Source organism: Emydura macquarii, unplaced genomic scaffold (genome assembly GCF_026122565.2).
Source record: "Emydura macquarii macquarii isolate MOO-44397 ecotype Brisbane River unplaced genomic scaffold, CSIRO-AGI_Emac_v2 contig_1363, whole genome shotgun sequence".
NCBI lineage: Eukaryota > Metazoa > Chordata > Testudines > Chelidae > Emydura > Emydura macquarii.
The window spans coordinates 10,776,253-10,800,261 of record NW_027131500.1 but is presented as its reverse complement, the minus strand read 5'-3'; the positions used below and the strand labels follow the sequence as shown (position 1 = coordinate 10,800,261).

The following is a 24,009-nucleotide window of genomic DNA, read 5'->3' as shown; positions in this document are numbered from 1 at the left end:
GTTGAGAGCGCATAGCTTACTCTCTATGGCTATTCAAGTCCTTAGCTTCTTTATAAATAGCGATGCTAATTAGGGCCAACTGTGATGGTGGTTTTTCTAATATGGACACTTGTTCATTAGGAACTTCATTGACATCAAACTCATCTCACCTGGGTAGGCTGCAGAATAGCTATCAGAAGGCAACGATTTTCTGATAGTTATTACTAAGCCACATTTGTGCTATTGGTCTGAATTTGTGTCAGTGGCCTACAGGCAAAAGGCCCATTATCCCTTCACCAACACCTTGAACAATGCATTGATAAAATCTTTAAATTATGAGTTACACTGTTAAATTTAAGATAAGTCCTGGAAATAATAACTTATAAGGGTAATGCTAATAGACAAGTAGCAAGTGAAACTATACTATTCTGAGGCATGCCATCAATGTTCTGGGGTCAAGCTGAGATCTAAAGCCTTAATGAAGGCCCGTGAATTGTTGAACTAAATATTTCCCAACAGCTAGACTGAGAAGTAAATAGGTCCCTCTATTTTGTTTTCTACTACTCTGCATTAATTCTTCACTGTTCCAAATAGTGCAAAATATATGATCAGCTCCAGTCCCCATGAAATGGGCTTGCCTGTCCTGGGTCTCATACTCTAGCAGCCATATCCTTCTGCATGGGAGCTTATCTGCACTTGCTATGAACCTGTTATTTTTCATCTGGGAAATAAATGCCATGCAGAGTTCGGAATGTGATGGGAAACTTTGTTATAGGGACAATAATAGGTAAAGTCACCTTTTCTGCCTGAAGAAATATTTGCATCTGGCTACCTCCCTTTCAATTCCTAGCTCACCTGTTTATCCTTTCAGGAGCAGCCATGGTTCAAATAGATTTTTTTTCATGGATTCTCACGCTTCTGAATATGCCAAGATATAGCTGTAGCTTGTTATTGCATGACCCAGCTAGTGACAAGTACCTCTGTATTTATACAGTTCAAGTGCTCAATTTAGATTCCCAACCTAGACTTTCATTATCAGCAGCCAGAGCAGGCTAGAAGCAGTGTTCATCATGAAAACCACACTCTCTAGACCTTCACTTAATTGCTGTCTCTACTTAAAGCACAGTTCTTCTCTGAACAGGGACACCTTTCTCACTAGACCATATCTGTTTAGTTTTGTGACAAAAATGTTTACAGTCCTTGTTACTGCTCTTAGCCTTGCAGAGCCAACAGAGCAATAAGAAAATTCTCTAAATGTGCTTTTCTTGTTATATCAGCAACATCATGTCGTTTTTAAGCAACACTTATCACTGTGCACTTTCTCCAATTAGTGAATGGGGTTTTTGTATCACTCCAAGATTTGACATTTTAATGATACTTCCCAGCAGAGATCCAACATTTATTTTTCTTAGAACCAAAACAAAAGATGCCTGCCATGTAAGTGTTTTTGTTGTCCCCGCCCCGTATGAAAATTCTCCCCAGATTATTTTATATTGGACTTGGCACTGTGGGGAGAGATGAATGGTAGGAAGTGACCCGGGTAGGAAGGGACGATAACTCCAAGGGCACTCCAGGGTACTGGACCCTGATTGGCTCTCATAGGGCCCTGGGCTGGAGCCCAGTAGAATGGGAGGAACCAGACTCCCCTACCAACTGCCCCTGCTACTGGAGGGGCAAAAGCCTCATTCCCACCCCTCCCCCCTGTGGTGAGGAGAGGGAAAGAATATTGAAAACATAAGGTGAAGCTAACCCCATACATGGGTGAGGAATTGGACTGAAAAGCCATCCTGCTCTGGACAAGGCTAGATACTGGATATGCTACCCAAGGCCTTCAGAGGTCTTTATTACACCTCCCTTCCCTGCAGCCTCCTGCTCCTCCCTGGCCAGGCCTGGCTTATCCTGTTCTGTAGAACCACTGATGAGACACAAACAGCCTTTAAGAACCAATGAGACACAGCAACATTACTGTTCTGCAGGCTAATATTTTTTAAATGAGACAAATTGACTCAACCTTGATCCTGGGTCCTAGAAATCAGCTAGGTTTGTCCAATAAACTAAGTGCATGTGCTTTCTCTCTCCTTTCCATTTGGATGCTACAAAGTGGTAAAAAAAAAAAAAAAGCTAGATATTTTAGTGACTTTGCTGAACATCTCTATTTTTATAGTGCACAATTCATTAATCCCTTCATTTAATTTATTTCAAATTACAGAGCTGAAAAAATTCTCCCTCAATCCTAGACTTCACTTACCAATTTCAAGGCCAATAAAACTTTATTGTGGATTTTAGGGAGGTACTGAAAGGTAGAGAAAGGAAAGGGTGCAGAATAATTGAGTTTATAATGAATCTGAATTGCAGCTGTATTATATAAAGCTACTATCACCAATCCATAATTCTGTACACCTCAATACGACTTCTTAAAAAAAATCTCCAATTTCCATTCATTTATTATTTAAGCAACTTCTGTGCATGAACCTAGAATATGTACATGGTTTCAGCACCTGATGATGTCTGCACATCCAGGAACAAGAAGCCATATATCTCTGTGGACATAGATGACAACCTACTCACTCCTTGGACACATACCTCACTCTGTGAAATAGGCTGGGTCCCATGTATAAATTACATCTTGACACTAGAAATATTCTTCTGTACTCAACCAATGGACATATTAATTTCCAGTGAAAGAGAATGCATGTCAGAATTCCATTTATCCTGAATGGAAAATGTGAGTTATTCAGTTCACATTTTAAAGGTCATCTAATTTTAAAAGAGCTTTATCGTTAATGCTATGGAAAGAATTTCACAGCATTATCTAAAGAGCTGATCAACTCAAACAACCATAAAACTCTGCCTTCAATGTGGCAGTAAATGAATTAATCTGTCCTATTGCTTTCCTTTATCTTTCTTAGTCTCCTCTCTTCTCCTTAAAAATCTTTACCACCTTTTTCTTCCTTCTATCCTTCTGCTGCTCTTCTCTAGAAGGCCTCATTTTCCACCTCCCATCTTTTTCTTCTGGCTGTTCATCTACTTCTGTGCTTCCCTCTTTTTATAAAACTTCAAAATCTCCTTTCCATCTGCTAAGTATTTTTATTTCCAAATTTCTAAGGAAGTGGGGAAGAAATTCTGTTGCTGTTACTGAATTTATATGGGCAATGCTGTAAGCTAGTCATTCTGCTGTACTACTGCTGTTGGGAAGATATTTTTGGATTTAATTTCACTTGAAATTGGATTAATATCAGTGACTGCAACAGTAACTCAGATTCTCAACAAAAGGCTATAATCAGATCAGAAACACTACTTTCATTTGGTCAGCCAGAAACCACCAACTTCCCTCTGCCGATAACATGCTGCAGTTTAATGCAGATACATGCTGTGTGATTTGTTTAAAGAAACCATATTTTTAGACTGAAAATACACTGTGCAATATGCTACATTAAAATGTCTTGGTTTCTCCACTCCGAGGTCCAAATCCCAGATACCAGGTTGTTATCTCCCACAGCCAGTGACTCAGGATATGAGCCCACACTGCACTGAGTCATCAGAGCCTATGTTCTGGGTCTTACATTTCTAATCAGATTGTATTTTTCTCTCTTTTGTGCTGCACCAAAGAGAATGCATGAGCATCCCTCTAGCAGGAACATTCCTAGTTCTCTCATAAGCAGCCCTACACTACAGCAATATCTTGCAGCTGGCAAGACTGCATAAGGCATTCCAAGAATTAATTTCTTTGGAAGCTCTGTATGGTACTGATGCAAGCTTCATTTTCCCTTTGGATGTGAGGCCTAGGCTGCACTTAAAAGCTTTCCTGCTATAGCTATACTGGAAAAACTTGCCTGTGTAGATGCAGTTTATACTGGCAAAGTGTTTTCGCCAGGATAGCTTATTCTGGTTCCCCAAAGGAAATAAATTCTATTGGCAAAAGCACTTTTATGCTGGTATAACTGTTTAAACATAGGGCATTTGCCAGCGTAGAAATGTTACAAATAAACAAGCAAACAAACAAAATCACACTAACAGATACTAAAGTTTCAAGAGTAGACCTAGCTTGAGAAAATCATTTCCATACTCATTTGCAGTTCCCATTGGAGCAGAAAGCCAAGCTTGCAAAAAGCATCATAGCTGCAAATATTGTTAAAGTTTATCCAATAGTTGTGTCAGCTTGTAAATACCTTCTGCACATCCCCACTGCACCAGACTATGGCCTTGTCCACACGAGAAAGCATTTGCCAGTGTGGCTATACAGGCAATCTTTCCTAGGGAGACACAGCATATGCTGACAGAAGGAGTTCTTCTGGCAACAGAGTCACACCACATCCCCAAAAGATATTAGCTAAATGGACAAAAAACACTCGTCTGTCAGCATAGTTGTTACTACATTGGGGGGGGGGGGGGTAGGAGGAGGTTGGGGGACAGCCATGTCAGCTAGGAGGGTTGATTTTTTTTCAATCGTCCTCATAGCTATGCTAGTAGACTAAACCTAAATCTTTCCTTGTTGCTGTACAGGTACCCAGTGTATGGCTTCTTGAGCCAGTGAAGCAGAGGATAGACCAGGTCTCTGAGAATCAGCCCCACCTATGTGAATATGCAGATCTGGGAAAAATTTCCTTGCTTGCATCTTTTCAAAGAGTCCAGTGTTCCCAAAGATGAAAGTGTCATGCACCTTCTCTTACCATCCTACGTTAACATCCCCAGTGACCCACAAGTGCCTGTATAACCATTGAAAGTATCCCTTTCTGTTTATTTACTCTGAAGCAAGGGGGGGATTAAGCATCCCATCTATCATAAACAGCCTTCCTCCCTCCCTCCCCCCAAGCTCCAGTTAGGGAAGCCCATTGCATCAAATACATCTATTATTTCTTGCACATTGCCAAGAATCACAATTATGTGCAGCAGGACACACCTAATGGCTTTCCACATCTGGTTGACTGAAGATTTTCCAACTCCAGACTGGTTGCCCACCGACTAACAGCAATCCAGGGTTGTAAGTTTCCATTCAGCTATTGCCGTCCATTTGTCCTCTGTCAAAGCAGCTCTCACCTGTGCTGGAGGGTTGGTGTGAGTTCAGCATGCAACTGAGGCCCATCCAGGAAGCCTGCAGAAGAGTGAGTTGTGCCCTGAAGGGCTACAAGCAGTTACTACTCCAGCAATGCAGTTACAATATTCATGGAGAATGTGGGCAGCAATGTAGCCCCTGTGGAAGGGAAGAAGTCAGGTGTCCTAGAAGTTGTTAGACTGGTGCTGGCGATGGCTCAGACCTGAGACAAAGATGGGGATTTGAGTAGGAAAAATGAAAATGGCTTGAACAATTTACACAGATACTACCTACTGGGGGAAGAAACTATGTTTTATGCCACCAGACCAAGACAATGGCTGATGCTATCTAGCTAATGGACAACAATACAGTGGCTAAGAATGCTACAGGAACATCTAGAGCAGGACCCATTAGAGCCAAGGGATCAGCTCAGGTGAATGAAAAATTTGTCACCGGGGGGGGGGAGGGGGGGAGGCAATTTCCTGAGGAGCCCCACCTGGGTCCTTCTTCACCGAGATTTGGGAGATCCAGGGAGATCATGGACAACTTTGGTGAAGGAACTGCAGCAGCCTGGCTGGATCCCAGGTTGATTATCCTCCAACTCACCCTAGTCTCAAAAAAGGAAAGCCTGGGGCCAGAAACAGGGAGGACCCATGGAGAAGGATCTATCCAGGGCGTGAGGGGAGGTTCTGATACTAACAACCAGGTGCAGGATGTTTTTTTTATGTACCCATTTGTGGAATGCAGTTATGGGCAAGTCTAGACTGCAGATGCTGGCGCATGATGTCCTGGAGCAACTAAACTGAGCACCCCGCTCAAAGTAAATGGGATAGAAGTAATGGGCCTTGTGGACTCAAGGTGTAGCCAAAACGTGTGTGAGAAAATCCATAGTTCCAACTCCAGGACCATCCGGGACATCATCTACTTCCAATGTGGACATAGGAATGTAAAGCCATATCCTCACACCCAAATTCAGCTCATTGCAGGGGAACATTCAAGACCCCTTATGGTCAGCTTGGCTGCATCTCCTGTCTACCCAGTCATTACTGAGACTAAGAATATTTTAGGGACCTCCTGAGAGAGTTCTTGTGAGTCTCCTGGAACATGAAGGCCCCCCCACCAAGGTTCTCACAATTGACTGCTTGGGAAGCCTTGCTTGTGTAGGAGACATCACCAAGTGGGATAAAGGGAGTTCTGAGCAGCTATATGCATCTTTAGAACCCCAGTCCCATCCATTGTTGGGGATCATCCTTTCACCCCCAATTGGAAATCCTGATAAGTTCTCCAAGTATATTGAAGAGGAAAAGAAAGATGAGACTTTGAGCTGGGCCTATGCACTGGCATCTGTTGTTATTGAGGAGATAGTGGACAACCATCAAGCTGAGGTATTCCCCTATTTTGAAATTCAGGGCAAGTGGTTCTTCTATTTAAAGAAAGACTGCCGAACAGGAAAGGTCCAAGCCCAACTCCTGGTTCCCTGCCCTTACCACAGAGAAATCTTGCGTTTGGCCCATGCCAGAACATTTGCTGGGCACCTGGGCAAGGAACAAAACCCTAGCTTGGATCCTGACCCCTTTTTCTGGGTGTGATATCGAAGGAGGTTTTGGACTTCTGAACCCCTTGGCTGGAGCATCAACTAATGGCACCCTGAAGAGTGCTGAAGGCACCACTGGTTCATCTCCTATGGGGAGACATACCACTTCAGAGGGTTGGAATGGATGTGGTCAGGGCACTCAAGGAAAGTATGGCCAGGTATTGACATATCTTGGTAATTGTGGATGACACTACCAGATATCTCGAGGCTGTATCATTACTTTCCATGAAAGCCAAAACTATCGCAACTGAGCTAATGAAGATCTTTGCCTTGATATGGATCCCACTGGAGAGTTTCATGGATCAGGAAACAAACTTCATGTCCCAGGTGCTAAGAAAACTGTGTTGACTACAGAGGATTAAGTCCCTCCAAAACTCTATCTATCATACCCAAGCGGACAGGTTGGTAGAACATTTATATCAGACATTAAAAGACATGTTAAAAACAATAGTTGTCACAAATACCCGGCAGTAGGACCAACTACTTCCCCACTTCCTAGCTGTGGGGTTTTAACTGCAGTGTAGACATACTTTTTGGAGCTGCAGCAGTGCTGGCCAAGGTAGGAAAGCTGCCTGTGCATAGCAGAGGAGTGGTGTGCTGGTTGGAGAGGGAAATGAAGGAATGAGACTGAGAGTGGAAGGAAAGGAATGCTGATGGGAGGAGCTGCAGAACCAGACATAGAAAGCTGGATCTGTGGAAAGGATGAATTACTAAGATAGTTGGAGCTCAGCAACTTTGATCTTAAGGGGCATGTGGGGAGTAAAGCACAAGTCAATACATTTGTAGTTGTAATTACTTCTAATTGAAGTCAATGGGATTTAAGCATGTGCTTAAATTAAATACATGCTGAAGCAGTTTATCGAATCAGGGTCTATATTCCAATGGGTATAACAATTGAAATAAACCACTTTTCAGATCTGGACTTCTCTGTTGGTATTTTAAATTTAACATGTCACTTTTGGGTAGCAAGAGACCTAATCTGCATCATGTCAGGTAGTGCTATAATCCAGTGTGAGAAGAAACACCAAAATTTTGACAAATACAGGCTTTACTCTGCCCAGCAGAAGGATTTTAGCTTCAAAACAACTTTCTTTCAAGTATTGGCACATCCCCCACTCTAGTTTATTCCTTTGAGACTGTGCTCCACACAGGGAATACCACCTGGATTCTGTTGATTGAGCAAATCCTTAACAGTCACACACAGCCCTGAAAGTTAACAGTGTCAAACATTAGGGGGACATGCAAACCTCCACGTGTACAGAGCAACCAAGCTCAAATCAGAGAATGGAGGGAGATTTTTAAGATGCTAGCCAGAGATTTCAAAGAATTAGCACAAGCAAATCACACATACTAACCTGCTGTATAGACATGCTAAACACAAACACTTTCTCCTTATTTATTATGGTAATGTCTAGAAGTCCCAGTTGGGAAGGAAGGCCACATTGTGCTGCGCACTTTACACACATAACAAAAGGACACTCCCTACCCCAAAGAAGTCAGGCTTAGGGGCTGTCACATTTCAAGTGAAGGTGGGACTGCAGTGTGGTGAGGCATATCTGTGCTAGTGTTAACCTAGTGGCACTTGTAACAGTGGTAGTGGGGGCATAGCAGCATGGCTTAGCTGCCCCAGTTCAAGCCCACTATGGACTCTGGGTACAGATTTAGGGTCTTTACTGCTGTGCCTTCACTACCATAGTTACCCATGCTATGCCTTCCTGTACTACAATTACGCTGTCACTTGTGGTGTAGATGTACCATAGAAACAGCTCCATATTCAACACCTTCACTGGAAATAGCCACCAAGCCATGTATTAACTCAGCATTGTAGCAGGACCAGCCTTATGCCATGCTATGTGAAGCCAAACAAGGGCAGGATTCCAAGCTATTGCTGGGTGTGAGCATGGAATCAGGTCATGTGTTTCCTCCCCTCTGCATACTGCCAAGGCAGTAGGTGGAGGTAACAGGAAATCTGGTAGTGAATTTTCTTGTCAGGGCAATTGTGCAGGTTAAAAAAACCAAACCAAAACAACCTGGGTAGATACACATCCTGACATCCTCTTCTGTTAATTACCCACTGCATACTGCAGCAGTTCAAAGGAGTAGGAGAGACTCATTTTTTTCAGGGAGGAGGCTAAAAGATGCTTTAAAAATGCATTGTACAGTGTAGTATTCTGCCTGTTGCAGGGTTACATTGGATGATGCCTGTTCATAGCATCCTTTCATACTCCCATTTGCAGCCCTGTCTAGCCTGCTCCTTTGAAAATGCAGCAGCAGCACAGCACAACTGATTTCTGCCCTTCTCTCTATTTTCCTGTAATTAAAAAAAAAAAGTTATATCTATTCCCATCTTAGGCCAGCTGAATCAACTGTATCTGATGCTCCTGGCTATTCAGATGTTTCCTTCTGACAAGTAGGATGTGCTCACTCTAGCAGGGTGCTTTTCTCTTGCTTCCCCCCGTCTCTACCTCTCCCCACTCTTTTTTAAACCACTCTCCCTTCTGCTTCCTTTCTGTTATCCTCTGTTGTCACTGTCCTGACCTAAACCATTTTTCCACTCTTCTCCCCTCCTTCCCTGGTCAATTCCCCACTTCATGTTTGCCCTATTGTTGCGCTTTGTCAGTTCTCTCACCATAATGACTTTTACTTTTCCCCTGCCCTCCTCCTTCCCTCTGGTTTCTGTTCCCATCATATTCGCTGTCCCTTTGCTTCCTGTGGAGTTTCCTAGTCAGTCTCTTTTTCCTCTTGTCGTCCATAGCCTTCCAGCCATCACTTTTACTGTCCTCATCTGTGTTGTCCTGCTCTATATATTTCCTTTTGCCTTCTCCATTGTTTTCCTTTCTTAACTGCTCCTTTTGCTCCCTCCCATATTACTGTTTTTAACTCTGTACATCTGTTCTCCTTCCTTCACCAGTCTCATTGCCCCACCCCTCCTCATTCTCAGTCTTTTCTATTAGCTATTCTGTGACTATCATTGAACCAACCAAGTTGCTCCAAGAACAGTAAGAGCATTAAATTACATGTTTCCCTAGTTCCCTCTCCCCATTCTGATTGTTTTACACCCTCTTGCTATGTTTCTTCTTAGACTGTAAGCTCCTCAGGGACTGCCTCCAACTTGTGTTTGTACAGCACTTAGCATAATGGGGACCCAGTACTGTGTAGATCCTCTAAGACTCGTTCCCCAGTATAAATAATGTACAGAGTCATTACTTTGAGTAGCCACCAGCTAGCAACATAAAAATGAAGTGCAGGAATACAGATCATCTTTTTGTTCTGTACTTGTACTAAGCACTGTACAAGAGGGTCCTGGTCTATGACTAGGGTTCCTATGGATTACAGTAACTCAAAAATAATAATTTACATGCTCTGGTTTACTGCTGTATTGCAAGGGTACGACTGTTTTGTCCTGAATTATGCACATGCTAGGAATGGATCCCCAGAACAAATGATTACATGGGAAAAGAGCAGTATACAACTTTTGTAATGGAACCTTTTGGTAGATTTGGTCTGACTTTCAAATTACCCTGTGTCATGCTTGGGGGTAAAAGTTACAGCTGCTGGTGAGAGATTATAGACTTGAAATTTTTCATGCTTTTGACATGAGGTTGGCAGAATGTGAAAATACTCTGTTTTGCACAATGGGCTGTGTGGCTTTTTAGGAGCACAACTGAAAGAAGTTAATGTTCAGTATATTATAGTTCTGTTGGTACCAGCTAAAAACATCCCACACTGTTAGACTATCTTGATTCCTGCCTGGGAAAACTGGTTCATTCTGACTAAAGATCACCAACCCCTTGCACATCAAGGAACCAAGCCAAAGAAATGGGTCTTAAAATATAAGCTCTTTGGGGCAGGAGCTGTCTCATGTTGTGTCTTGTATTGCGCTCAGCTCATTGGCAGCACTTAAACCATAAGTAAGAATAAAATTTGAGGACAATTAGCATCCAGTGTTGTTTCTACCAAAACAGTAAATTACTACCATCTCTATTAATTTGTATGCTAATAGCCTGTGACTCCATAACACAATGTAAGCCCGGGGCTCAATTTTCAAAGTGAACTACATGCCTAAATCAGAACACTGGTGGCCACCCTCAACATTTAGGGATAGTTTAATGACACCTCATGTGCAGCTTGTGGTATTTTGCTCGCTCTGGCTAATAACAAGCTTATTTTTAAAAAAGCATCATTCTGTATGATAAAAACATGACAATGACTTTAGCCATCACACTCTCACTCAGTAGCTTGGTAGGGTGCCATGGTAGCTGTGATATCATAGCAGCCAGCTATAAGCCAGAAAGTGGCTGGCAGAATGTCAGCGGATCTAGACTGAAAAGAATAAAAGTTACCTTTAAAATTAGTTGTCTGATTTATATCATTGTTTGGACATTCAGCATATATGTTTAGCTCATTTGGCATTCTATTTGGCATTCTATTTTTAAAATTTTCTATTTTTAAAATGACTAAACTGATTATTTTCAATTTGCTTTTAAATTATCACCAAACCTGGAGCTCGTATACTAATTTGCTTCCAAAAGCAGATTTGTATAGTGGGAGTTACAAACTCCCTGAAAATAAGGGTTGCTGACTATATGCTAACAGCACAAATAGGTAGTTGAATCAATTGTTATTAAGTTTTGGAATTAAAGGAATTGATTCCCTCATACTGGTATAAATCAAGAGTAACTCTGCGGAAGTACATGTTGCTGCATCAGAGTAAGAAAATGGAGAATCAAGTCTAACATCTTTGAAAGTTGGGGTTTTTTTGTGCTTAAAAGCCTACTGTTCTTCTACAGCCATTTATAGTTGATACTCTAGAAGGGAAATTTTCCGTTGAAATTAAATGGTTCAGATTTGCAAGCAACGAGTAGCACTGAGAGAAGGCAGGCATTAAAAGACTAATAAAACAAACACTGGGCAAAGATTTGATAGCGAAATATTTATATAACTAATCTTCTCATTCTGCTTAATTTTCTGGTGGGAAGTTGATCCAGATCCTCAAAGGGATTTAGGCTCTTAACTGCCATTCAAATCAATGGAACTTCAGGACCTAACTACCTTTGAGGACCTGGGCCATTGTTTCTAGTCTCATGATCCAGTTATAAATAAAATCACCAACACCAAATAATGTGGTTACATGGATATACAAAACCCACCAGCAAATATAGTACAATGGGAACAAACAACAAAAGAGAACCTGCGCTACATAGAAAAAGTATGTAGACCTGCTTTCTTGGCTTATTCACAGTTTAGTCTCTTGTTTTGATCCTGAGTTCTGACAGGGGTTAGTCCTCCAGATCTAAACATCACTGACTTATTACATTCCCATTTATTTACACGAACATAGTGCAAAGGGAGTCAGAGATCGGTGGCCTCATGCACTCCTGCTTTCTCTTGCAAATTCAAAGATTTATAGATTATTTTTTAAGACCAGAAGGGACCATTAGATCTACTTTGACCTACTGTATGACAGGCCATTAAGTTTCAACCAGTTACCTTGGTAATGAGCCCAATTTGTTTGACAAAAGCAAATCTTCCAGAAAGGCATCCAGTCTTGTTTTGGAGACATGAAAAAAAAAGATCCACCTATTCCCATGGTAATTTGCCCACATCTTGCTGGGCATGCTCAGGAAAATATAAAAGGGAGCAACACAGCTCAGTCAAGGGGGGCTGCTGAAGGGGAAGGATGCGGACTGTTGGTTTTCTCCAACAGACTTGGCAGACTTGGACTCTAGAGCCAAGCCACGCTGAGCCCCAGACTGATCCTAGGCCACCAGATAAACCCCAAAGAGGGACTGAGTTGCCAGGAGCCACACCAGCAGAGGACCAGGGAAGCCCTGGGAAATCATGAACGTTGCCACTGAAGACAGGGTACAGAGTAGCCCAGGGGACTTGAATGGTAATTTGGTGGATGAATTGGGGTACCACTCAGTGTGTTTTGGGAGGGGTCTTGCTGATTTGTGGAGTATAAACCCCCCTCCACCGACAGGGCCCTGGCTGAGGCTTGGAGGAACAAGAAGGGCTTGGGCCCTCCTATCCCAGATGCTGCACCCCCCTTAGGTGGAGCCCCACTACCCCAAGGGCTGTTAGGCCACACTGCCCTGGATGGAGGTCTGCTTTACTGACTGTCTACTACCGCACTGCTCCAGACGGGGGCGCTGTTCTGACCCTGACTTGACGCCATTTCCCTGCCTTCACAGCTCATGTGACCTGATGCCTGTGACAGGGCGTACCAGTCCGTGACCCTTGTTTATAAAATCCTTTGAGAGCTTGAAGCTGAAATATGTTTCCATGATGATATGTACTGTTCTTCCAGTTCTTCCAGTGCTGGCTTGTTAGTGACAGCAGCCAAGCAGTACTACAATTAGAATTTTTTCAAATTAAGCATTGCAGCATTTTGCCCTTCTGTTTCCAGCACAACTAGAAAGACTAACACTTGGACTTGTGAACAAATGAAGAAAAAACAATTTCACAGGCCTTTCAAATGTAGTAGTGTCTTGTAACTAACACTAAAACCATGAAGAAACCAAAAAGAGACATACAAGTGCATCATTGCGGATGTGTAGGAGATTGTAACCTGTATGTAATTTCACCGGGGAATAGAAATAAAACTCCAAGCCTCAGTGCCTTTTAATGTTCTTTCATCAGGTTGTTTTGTTTTTAAAATCCTCCAAAACACAAAACAAAGCCGAAGAACACAGGGCAGTAATTTCCCCAGAGGTTTGCCCTGCTTACCCAGCTAGCAGGGGACAATGCACACTTTTCCTCGTAGACTCAGCTTCTCCTTATACTCTGCCTCAGGCAGCCATATGACCAGCTGGAACCTTGTTAACCCATTACAGACTGCTGTACCTTTACCTTATCACATAGATATTGACCTACTATCAGACAGGCTTATGATCACACTTTTCCTTGCTTATTATGGGCCTGGTGCAGCATCCCTTGTACGTTTAACTCCCCACTGACTTGAGCATGAACTTTCAATGTGCAAGAAATGCATGATCAATCATGTTGTGGGCATTGGCCCAGATCCTCAGGGCTATTCAGGTGCCTGACTTCTATGGGAGTCAGGTGATTAAACTCCTTTTGGGAATCTGGGCCATTGTGACCACCGGAATAAATTTGTTTGCAGTATAGGAAATCTCAATGTTTAAAGCTGGCCAGGTTCCCATGTGCATTTTCTCCCAGTCTTTACATAGTCTACAGAGCCTTTAAATTTAATAGTCAATAGATGTTTTGAGAATTATAGACGTCTATATCTGCTATAATAGATCCAAACATCTCTGATGCTTGGCTCCAAACTGGGAACTTGTCAAAGGCCTTTTGGAAGTCCTAATAAGTTATGTCAACCAGTTCTCCTTTAGCCATTATTTTACTGCCACATTTAAAGAATTCTAAGAGACCAATGACACATTTCCTTTGCAGAAATTGCAGGTTAGACCCTTTCATATTATGATCTTCTTGATGTGTTGTTTATTCTGTTCTTAATTATTGTTTCAACCAACCAATTTGCTAGCTATGGATGTAAGGCTTATTGGTGTAGAATTCTACAGATAACATCTAGGGTCTTTATTAAATATAGATACAGCACTTGCTACTCTCCAATCATCTGAAACAGTGGCTGTTCTTAATGAGATATTGTTGTTAAGCAGCTCAGCTACTTCTTAGTTAAACGCCTTCAAAACTCTTGGATGTATCATCTGGGCCTAGTCACTTATGGCTATTTAAATGATTAATTTGTTTCATCACCTCTTTTGACACCTCAGTCTCATCTAGGTTACCAAAAAAAAAAAAAAAAAAAAACCCCAAACAAAAGCCACTGAATCAGCATGAAGATATTTAGCACGCTGGGGATTCTTATAATTAGATACATTGGAGTAAATCACTGGGTCCCAGACACATATAAACCCATGTAGCGTATTGGTGCAATGTTAGTGCACTAGACTGACACACAACTGCTGCTAGATTTTCTGATATCTGTGCCTCTGTTTATATACGTTTCCTATTGCTTTTGAGCTTATAAAATGAAGCATATTTAAATAGAAGTGGCTAAACAGGTTTTTCAAGGCAATTTGTTTTGAGGGAGCCTCCCAAACTCAGCTCAGAAAAACTGAACGGGGAAGAAATAATCCCACAAAAAGGAATGAGCTGGACTAGGTAACATGGTAGTACAGAAAACAAAAAGCCCACAATGGGTAGTCTATATAGTACACTCACCATTTCTAGCTCCAGTAGTCATGCAACAAGGGGAGGTTTCCTGAAAGTTGCAGGTGTAAAGAAGGCCTTACAAGATCACCCATTCATAAGACACTCATCTGGTCATCACATTGCTTCTCACTGTCAAACGGAGAAAAATTATTTAAGTGATTCTAAAAGCTTTTAAGACTGGATTAAGTGTTTAATGAGAGTCTCTTATGGTATTTTTAAAAAGTTTCCATGCACCTTGCAGGTCTTTCACTTTGACTTTTCCTTTTAATTTCCATTTAACTATCTTCTTCATTTGTGTCATTTCCCTTTTTGAAACAAAACACTACTGTGGTCGGTTTCTTTGCTATTCCCCCACCACCACCATGTTAAATTTAATTACATTATGGTCAGTATTACTGAGAGATTCAGCTATATTCATCCCTTGGATCAGATCTTGTGCTGCACTTAGGGCTAAATCAAGAATTGCCTTGTCCTTTGTGGATTCCAGGACTAAGTGCTCCAAGAAGCAGTCATTAATGGTCTCCAGAAATTTTCTGTCTGCATCCCATCTTGAGATGACATGTTCCCAAACAATATGGGGATATTTTAAATCCCCATTATTGAGTTTTCTGGTTTTGTAGTCTCTCTGTGAAATGCTCAGGGAGAATAATCACCATCCTGGTCACGTGGTCCACAGTATGTTGCTGCTGTTCAAGCATGGAATTTCTACCCATAGAGATTCTCTGATATAGTATGATTCATTTAAGATTTTTACTACATTTGGCTCTACACTTTCTTTCACATCTAGCACCACTCCCACACCAGTACAACCCATTCTGTTACTTCTATATGTTTTGTACCATGATATTACTGTTTCCCATTGATTATCATTGTTCCACCAAGTTTCTGGGACATCTATTGTATTAATATCCTCATTTAGTACCAGGCATCCAAGTTCACCCATCTTAGTATTTAAACTTCTAACATTTGTATATAAACATTTGTATATTTTGTCAATATGCAGTTGTTTGCCTTCATGTGATGTAATTGAATGGGACTCTTTCATTTGATTGTTTCTCTTCAATTCCTACCTGTACTTTATCAACTTCTATCCTTCTCTCTTTACTAGGATATAGAGAATCCCCATTAATAAATCCTCCCATCAGGGATGTCTCTGTTTGAGCTGTGCTTGTCTGCATTTGTCAGCTTTTCCTCAGCCCTTACTTTAAAAACACCTCTATGACCTCTTTCATTTTACGTGACAGCAATCTGGTTCCATTTTGGTTTAGATGGAGCCCATCCTTCTCGCATAGGCTCCTCCTTTCCCAAAAGGCTCCCCAGTTCCTAATAAACCTCAATCCCTCCTCCAAACACCACTGTCTCATCCAGGCATTGAGTCCCTGCAGTTCTGCCAGTCTAACTGGTCCCGTGCATAGAACTGAAAGCATTTCAGAGAACGTTACCATAATAGCTTACACTCACACTGGCTTTGCTCAGATTGTCATCCTGAAGTGTATACTGTATTTACAACTCTTGCAGTATAGTATACTGTAGTACATTATATCCTTATCACTCTCTTCAAACCTGTAAAGAATTGGGGTCTACCTTATAACATCCTCTCGCAGCAGGACAGAGGCTTGGGCCTGCTGAGCCCACACCCTCCCTGGGGAAATTCTGCCTAGCACTCTCTTACAGAGCTAGTTTCCAGGCCGACTAATTGCTGAGCATTTTATTTCAGGCCTTCTTAATGAAAACAGGATCAAAGCTTCACAGCCTCTCCCCTCAAAGTCTGTTTACATTACATCCCTTCCCCCAAATCCACCCCTCACCCCACAAGTTCATCAGCCTAAAAGTTTCTGTTCTTGCCTTTGCCATAACAGGATTACCCTAGTCTCCCATCTGTCTGTCTGTTTCTTGGCACCACTCCTCCCAGTAGTTATACTAACCACTGACATGTATTGCCATCCCCTTCTCTTTCCCGCTCCTCCTTTTATGAGGATCAGCCAATTAAGTGTGCAGGTCTTTTCCCAGGTGCAAAGTTGGGGCTAATTAGCCAACCAACCAGCTGCAGGTCGCTGACCCTCAGAGGAATGGTACCCCTTATACCTTCATATATTCTGATTATTGTGATAATGTGATTATTAGCAAATGTGATGGTAGGGACAGGGCTGGATTAACTCTCTTGTGGGCCCAGGGCTATTAGATCTTGTAGGGCCCCTGTATACAAGTCTTTTTCCTAATTTAAAACAAAATTATCACAATTATGGCATCGAGACTCTTAACACTATACTAAACTTGCCTTTTAATTAATATAAAGCCATTCTGTGGTTACATTTCAGTCTTAAAACATGTAGAAGAGGGGTCGGCAACCTAAGGCATGCGTGCCAAATGTGGCACACGAAGTGGTTGTGAGTGGCTCTCACACTCATATTGGGCCCATGTCACGTGGGAGAAGAGTGGGGGGAAGGGGCGGGGCCCCCCTTAGCCTAAGGCCCAGGGCTGCAGCCCCTAAAGCCCCTGGGTTAATCCGGCCCTGGCTAAGGAATAAAAACACAGCTACATTTTATGAGATGGAAAGATGGAAATGGCGACTGTTCACTCATAAACAAGTTTAGGATAATTCTCAAAGTTTCATGGACAATAATACCCGAAAATCCTGTTGTTATTAATGTGATATTCTGAATGCAACTCCTGATGCACCTCTTTTGAAATGTGCTCTGTAAGGTGAATCTAAACAATGAACCAATCAATGGCTGGTTTACTACATCCAATGGGATCTCTGCTCACAGCATGCAGATCAGGTGATAAAAGAGATTTCATGAGGGATGTTGCTGCATTTGAGATAATAGAAGAAAAAAATTGAAAAGAATGAAAAAAACCCAGAATCTTTGCTATTTTAAAAACTGTGCATCTTTTCTTCCCCCTCTGAATAACATCTTTCACTTTCTCTTCTACACTCTATGGGTATGTCTACACTGCAATGTAAGCCTTGAGCCCAAACCCCCCTTCCATCCACACACAAATCTCCCAGACTCAGTCTCCGACTTAGGGTCCTAAGACCCTGCAGAGGTGAAAGGTTCAAACCTGAGTCAAGCTGAGACCTAGGGTTCTAGCCTTATTGCTTAGCAGTGTAGTTGCAGCTTCCCTGAGTCGGATCCAGAGAATCTGTTAAAACTATCCCATAGGCCAGCTTCCTGTGTCCTCTCTATTCCAAGATTGCCAGTCAGCTCCAGGAAAATGGAAGCAACCCCCCTTCGCGTAGTGCAGCAGCTCAGTGAGTCATTGTTACCTCTTCTGACTGCCAAGCTGCAAACAGACCATGAAAGAGCCTCTGTGTTTGCAATGAAGACAGAACAGAAAAAGTCTTTTGCAAAGCATGTTGCTTCATGGTTGCAAGAGCACAGCCAGATTTTGGTAAATGTCTGGCGCAAAGCCAGCAAAACAGTGGATTTTAGTAAGAACACCAGAAATGATCAGGCACACCAGCAAACTGCGAAGAAGCTGGCAGAGTTGCAAATTTACCAAACTGTTGAGCAGTGCAGTGAGCAGTTTAAGCAGCTCATGACTGAGTACAGGAAAACCAGGGACCAGAACCACACCTCAGGTGACTTGCCCATTTCAGAAGGAGTTTAACCTGGTGCTGGGTACTGGGTTGAGCATGGAGTCAACCCTGGTGCATGATGACCTGGTCAGCTGGGGTGGCTACCTGCTGGCCCCAGAATCCAGTATGGGGGCTAATGGGAGCCAGCAGCAGGTGCTGACTAAGGACAGTGAAGTGACTCTGTCACTGAAACTCATCACAGTGGAGGCTTTGCTGCAGGATCAGCAGCAGCACATCCTGGGGCCATATTCAGAGTAGCTTTTTGATGCTCCCATGAAAGAACAGCCCTCTGTGGAGACTTCAGCACCACCCAGCTCCGCTCTGCCTCCAGCCCAGCCTTGGCTTCTCGGCCCCACTCCTGTCCCCTGCCACGCCCCCAGCCTGAGCTGCAGCTTTGGCCTCAGGGCATGATCTGGGTAAGGGAGGGTGCAAACCAAAAAAGTTTGGGGACCACCAAGGTACGTAGTTACATTGCAGGAAAGGGCAACTTTAATAGGTGACCAACCCTCTCCACTCGCAGATGTGCTGTTCAGTCACTATCTACTTGAATACTGCAGATTTTCCACTGGCAGATTGGAATAACATCTCCCGTTGCCAACTGGGCAAGACAAGAACTGTTATAGCCTCCGAAATGTGGAAGGCCTGAAATGATAGAAAAAGCTTTTGTATCAGTGTCACTGACGGCCTCCCCAAACCCAAGTAGTTCTGCAATTTTTAGGGAAAAAAAAAATCAGCTTTGGATTTGTAACTTACCATTGTGCCCACAGTTCTTTCACTGTGATTAACCAGGCTATGTCCAAGGAGCTCCTGTGATCTGAAGCATCCCTCTCACAATACATAGAAGTTCAGTTTGGAAAAGTAACATTTTATGGTCTTGAAATTACACAAGGATTTTTTTCTGTGCTGCTGCACTGAGCAATTTGAGACAATAACTCTCTGTCTTGTTCCATTCCAGGCTCCTCGACTTCTATAGGCTGCAGTACCTCCACAGCTTGCCCACAGTACAGCAGAAGCTTGGCCCAATGTACCTTCATGGGCCGTTCTAAGAGGGAGTATTTCTATGATGAACTTAGGGTTGAAGTTCTGGAATATAACTATTGTACTTATATTTCAGTGTATAGCATATATAACAGTATAAACAAATCATTGTCTGTAGGAAATTATAGTTTGTACTGATTGCACAAGTGCTTTTTATGTAGCCTGTTGTAAAACTAGGCAAGTATCTAGATGACTTGATGTACGCCCTGAAAGACCTCTGCGTACCCTCGGGGGTATGTGTGCCCCTGATTGAGAACCACTGCCATGAGGCAAGGGCGAAGAAGGTGCTGGGGCCGTGGGTAAGTGGCCCAGGGAGACATAGAAGATATAGTAGCATGCTGAGAGGTTAAAGAGATTGCTAGTAGGGTCCCTTGGTTGGGACCCAGAGTAGTGGGTGGCCCTCGGTTCCCCCACTTGCCGCTGGGGATTGGGACTGAGATACTAACTCCCTCACAGAAGGAGGAAACATGGATAGTGACACGGCCAGAGGGCTGAGCCACAAAGAGGACACTGCTGTTCCTATGGCTGTGAGAGGGGCTGCAGTCGGACAACAGAGAGGAGTGATGGCGGGCAAACTGCGGACAGGGGGCATTGGCCTGGAGCTAATCCCCAGAGTGACCAGGAGGAGGTCCCGGCCCAGTAGTGAGTGATGCGCCCCGTGAGAGCTGGGCTTTCTAAAACAGAGAAGAGAAGCGGCAAGTAAGAGCACAACTGTCATGTATGTGAATGGAGGCTTCAGGCACATTCTCAGTAAATAACGAGAACATGACAGGCAGCGGTACGAAGCCCTGAGGAAGGGCCAGTTTTTGCAGATAAAGAAATGCACCAGCTAACGCACCAGTAATGATAACAAAGCTAGAGCAGACTTTGGCTTGGCCACACAGCTGTTTGACAGTGTCATCCTGCCAAGTAAATGTGTGCACATCACGGCACTAATAGGTGATAAAAATGATGATAAATAATATTGAGTGCTATCCCATAAGTACATGTGTGGAAACTAAAGCTCTCCCCACCACTAATTTCTAGGGCTTTTCGCTTTCATCTAGTGTCCCATTCTCCTTCAGAAAGAATAAAAGCTGAGTAAGAAGGAAATGTCATGAGAACTCCATCTCTGCCATTATTTGCTTTTGGAGCTCACCAACTTGGCAAGAATAATGCTTGTTTAAGGGCCTGATCCAGTGTTTTTTGAAAATTCACATTGCCTTTAGTGAGAATTAGGCTGCACCCTTAGTGTTTAGCATATAGACTACTTCATTCATGTTGCCACTCCAAGTATCTCTGATTTTTTTTTATGTTAGGCTGCCTAATGTTCAAGTTTAGTGTAATTTGTTCAGTAGCACAGCTGACATGTTACTAGCAAATGCTACAGAAAGTAAACATACTGTTCCTTCTCTAATGTAAATCAGCTGCTGTTTCTCTATCAAGCACATTTAAAGTATTATTGCTTTTGTAGTGGTCATTTCTGGGGCTTTAATATCAACAGAGGTCCTGAATGATTGTAGTAATGAGATGCCATGATACTGTTTGCCACATATATGCACGCATTTTGCATGGATGTACATTTAGTAAAAAGCCTGAGTTTGATCTCATTTACACTGGTGTAAATCAAGAGTAACTCAATTTAAATTAATGGATTTACAAAGGTATAAAACCAGGCAGAACATAATTGTACCTACATACTATACATACACTGATACACCGGTAGAGTAAGATTATCGGATTACACTTCTTTTCAACCACTTTTCCTCTTTTGGCAAGTACAAAATGGGACACATCCATGCCAGGCACATGTGGGGTGCTGTCATTGATCTGGACTTGGATCCAGATGCAGTACATGCTACATGGCAGCAGCTTCACATAAGGGAATTTGGGGAAGGTGATCAATAATATTAGAAAGCATGGTCACAGACAGACAAAAATGTGTCTCTTCTTCCTTTAATCTCCTCTTATCATGTTTTGGGTTTTTTTTCCTTGAGTGGCAGCGGTGTTGAATACTAATAAGGTAGCACTTGGTGCAACTCCAGCAGCCATTTGCAGTTCATTCAGGTTTTGACTAGTCAAAGTGAATTTGTGCCAATAACTTGCAAGTTTTTCTAAACCACTACAATGGGTCCATTTCTTGATACCATCAGTACAAGGAGCTTGAAGCAGTAGCGTAGGATATTCTAAATAGACACAGGACATGCAATAATAAATGAGCATATTTCTTGTCAGGATAATCTGTTTACACTATCATGCAATTTATCTTCACAAACTAAAAGGAAAGGTTCCAGAGGGGTAGCCGTGTTAGTCTGTATACAGCAAAGGAAAGGAAAGGGAAAGGAAAGGAAAACAATAACAGAACATCAACATTGTACATTAGGAAACAAGAAACAATGGTGGTGGTGACACAGCAGGTTGAGTTGCTATTGCAAATGTAATTGTATAGTCTTTACTGAAATAGAGTCTCAAAGATCAGTACGGAGCAGAGAGAGTGCCATTTTAATTGGCCCTGCTACAGGAGTATTGCAGAATCTGGATCAAATTCAGCTCTCAGCTATATCCAGTCAATGCCCATGGAGTCAATAGACTGAATTTTTGAATGGATGGAATTTCCCCATCTTACGATACTCTGATAGATCAGCCTCATTCACTACCAAAATAAAATGCTATATAGTATCAGCTTTAATGCCCCACCATGCCAATATACAGAAGGTGCTTAGGGATAAGAGATTTATGTTAACAAATGGGGAATAAAAAAAAGATACTCATATTCAATAGAATGAGATGACTTTATTTATTTGTTTTTTTAGTCCAGTACTATAACTCAATGAACGTGACAAGAGCAATGGAAAGATCATTTCATTTTGACTTCTGATGTTGAAAATCTCTGCACTCCTTTCTTAGGGAAATTCCCGCTGAAATGAATGGGAGTTTGTGTTGACTAGGGCATGGAGGACTGGACCCTAACTGCTAAATTATCAAGATCTAGTAATAGCCAGAGTTTCTTGCTTTATAGTTTTATTAATAAAGTGGAGTCAACTTCCATTCTGTTACATGGCTATATATCTGAGTCACTGCAGAGTTATAATTTACACCTTACTTACTGCAGACATCTAGTAGAATCACTGCTTCATGATTTCACACTACCAAAAACATAAATAAAATAAATTCAGTGTTGCCTATTCATAATCCTTTATTATGAATGTTGTAATATTTGGTGTTGAAGTCTTAGCTACTGGAATCAGATTATTACCACAGATCTTATTTTTTTGTTTTTGTTTTTACAAACATTTCTAGCTCTCATGGCTGTGGAGAACAGCTTGAAAACATGAACCCTAAATAGTCCAGCACTAAAAGGCAGATAAAAATAACCCCAATTTTTAAAAAATCTTGATTTTTGGAGGATGACGTAAGTTTTGGACACTAGGGGCTGGTAATACCGTGTTTTTACTTTAATTTTGATTAGAAACAGCTTTTACTTTGATTTAAGGGCGCCATTATATCTTTATCAAAGACTATGTCTGCCATAAGTGGGATCAGCTCAGGTATGATGTATAGCTGTCTGGTCAGGAAATGCCTGTACTAAGACACACTGGATAAGTCTTTCAGTCTCAAGACCTCCCTTTTTATGACTCCGTGCCACAGACAGCCTGTGGCATGTTAACTCCCTGGCCAAATGAATCCTTTGTGTAATTCCATTAATGTCACTGGAGCGATACCACTGATGAAAATGCTCCCTTGTTATTTTGGGGAAGCCCCAAATGGGGCACAATGTTTTTCTTTGTCTGAGCTGCCTCTTATCCTGCATACATGGAACAAGTGTCCTGAATTTGGACCTAAACCTTGTGCTGATTTAAAAGCCATGTTTCCCACTAGCTTCATGTGCACAGTGATAGTCTTGATTATTATAGGCTTATGCTGATGCCTGATAGTTGTATTACAACAGCTGGTGGAAACATTGCAGATCGTTTGGATCCACAGCTGCAAGGTCTACCCTTATTCCATTTCGGGAACTGACACCTTTGCTTGAAGCAGCTGCCCTCTTGAAAGCTACTACAGGTTTTATCCCACAGAGTGCTCAGCTGAACACAAAAAGCTATTATAGTGTGAAGAAAATGGCTTTTATAATTCATGCTTGAAGAAACAAAGTGCAATTTTCTGTTCCAAATAATTTTTCTGGGGGGAGCTTTATAGACCTACAACTAAAAAAAAGAGACATTACTGAGCTCACAAATTCCTCACCTCTCCCACACTGTTCTCTCATTTCTGGCTCACACTCAGTGGTGGAGGGAAGTGCCAGTTCCACCTTTTCATCTTCCCTGCTGCAGTGTGGATTTGACTATAGAGGAGGACTTGTTCCAGGCCTTATGCACATAGGGGCTCATTTGGAAGTGATAGCATTGTGTCAACATGTGACAAGTTTAGTGTCTATTCACTCAGCAGAGCCTGCAGTCATTTTCACCAGCTTCATTGACTGGCAGCTCCTTCAGTTGGCCAGTCTGCCAGGTTTAGAGAGACTGGGACAAACACTGTAAAGTCGACAGCGACATTCCAGGTTCTTAGGGACGCATGGTCACTGTAACACCCATTCACTGCATCATA

General features: G+C 42.3%; 1 long non-coding RNA gene across 1 annotated transcript; it reads right to left on the bottom strand.

The window, feature by feature from the left end:
* Positions 1-3,917: 3,917 nt before the first annotated feature.
* Positions 3,918-16,743, bottom strand: LOC137155593 (uncharacterized). Its single transcript, XR_010920561.1, has 3 exons — positions 16,653-16,743; positions 14,817-14,936; positions 3,918-5,234 (listed from the first exon to the last, which is right to left on the bottom strand). It is a non-coding gene; the product is annotated as an uncharacterized lncRNA (long non-coding RNA).
* Positions 16,744-24,009: the final 7,266 nt, after the last annotated feature.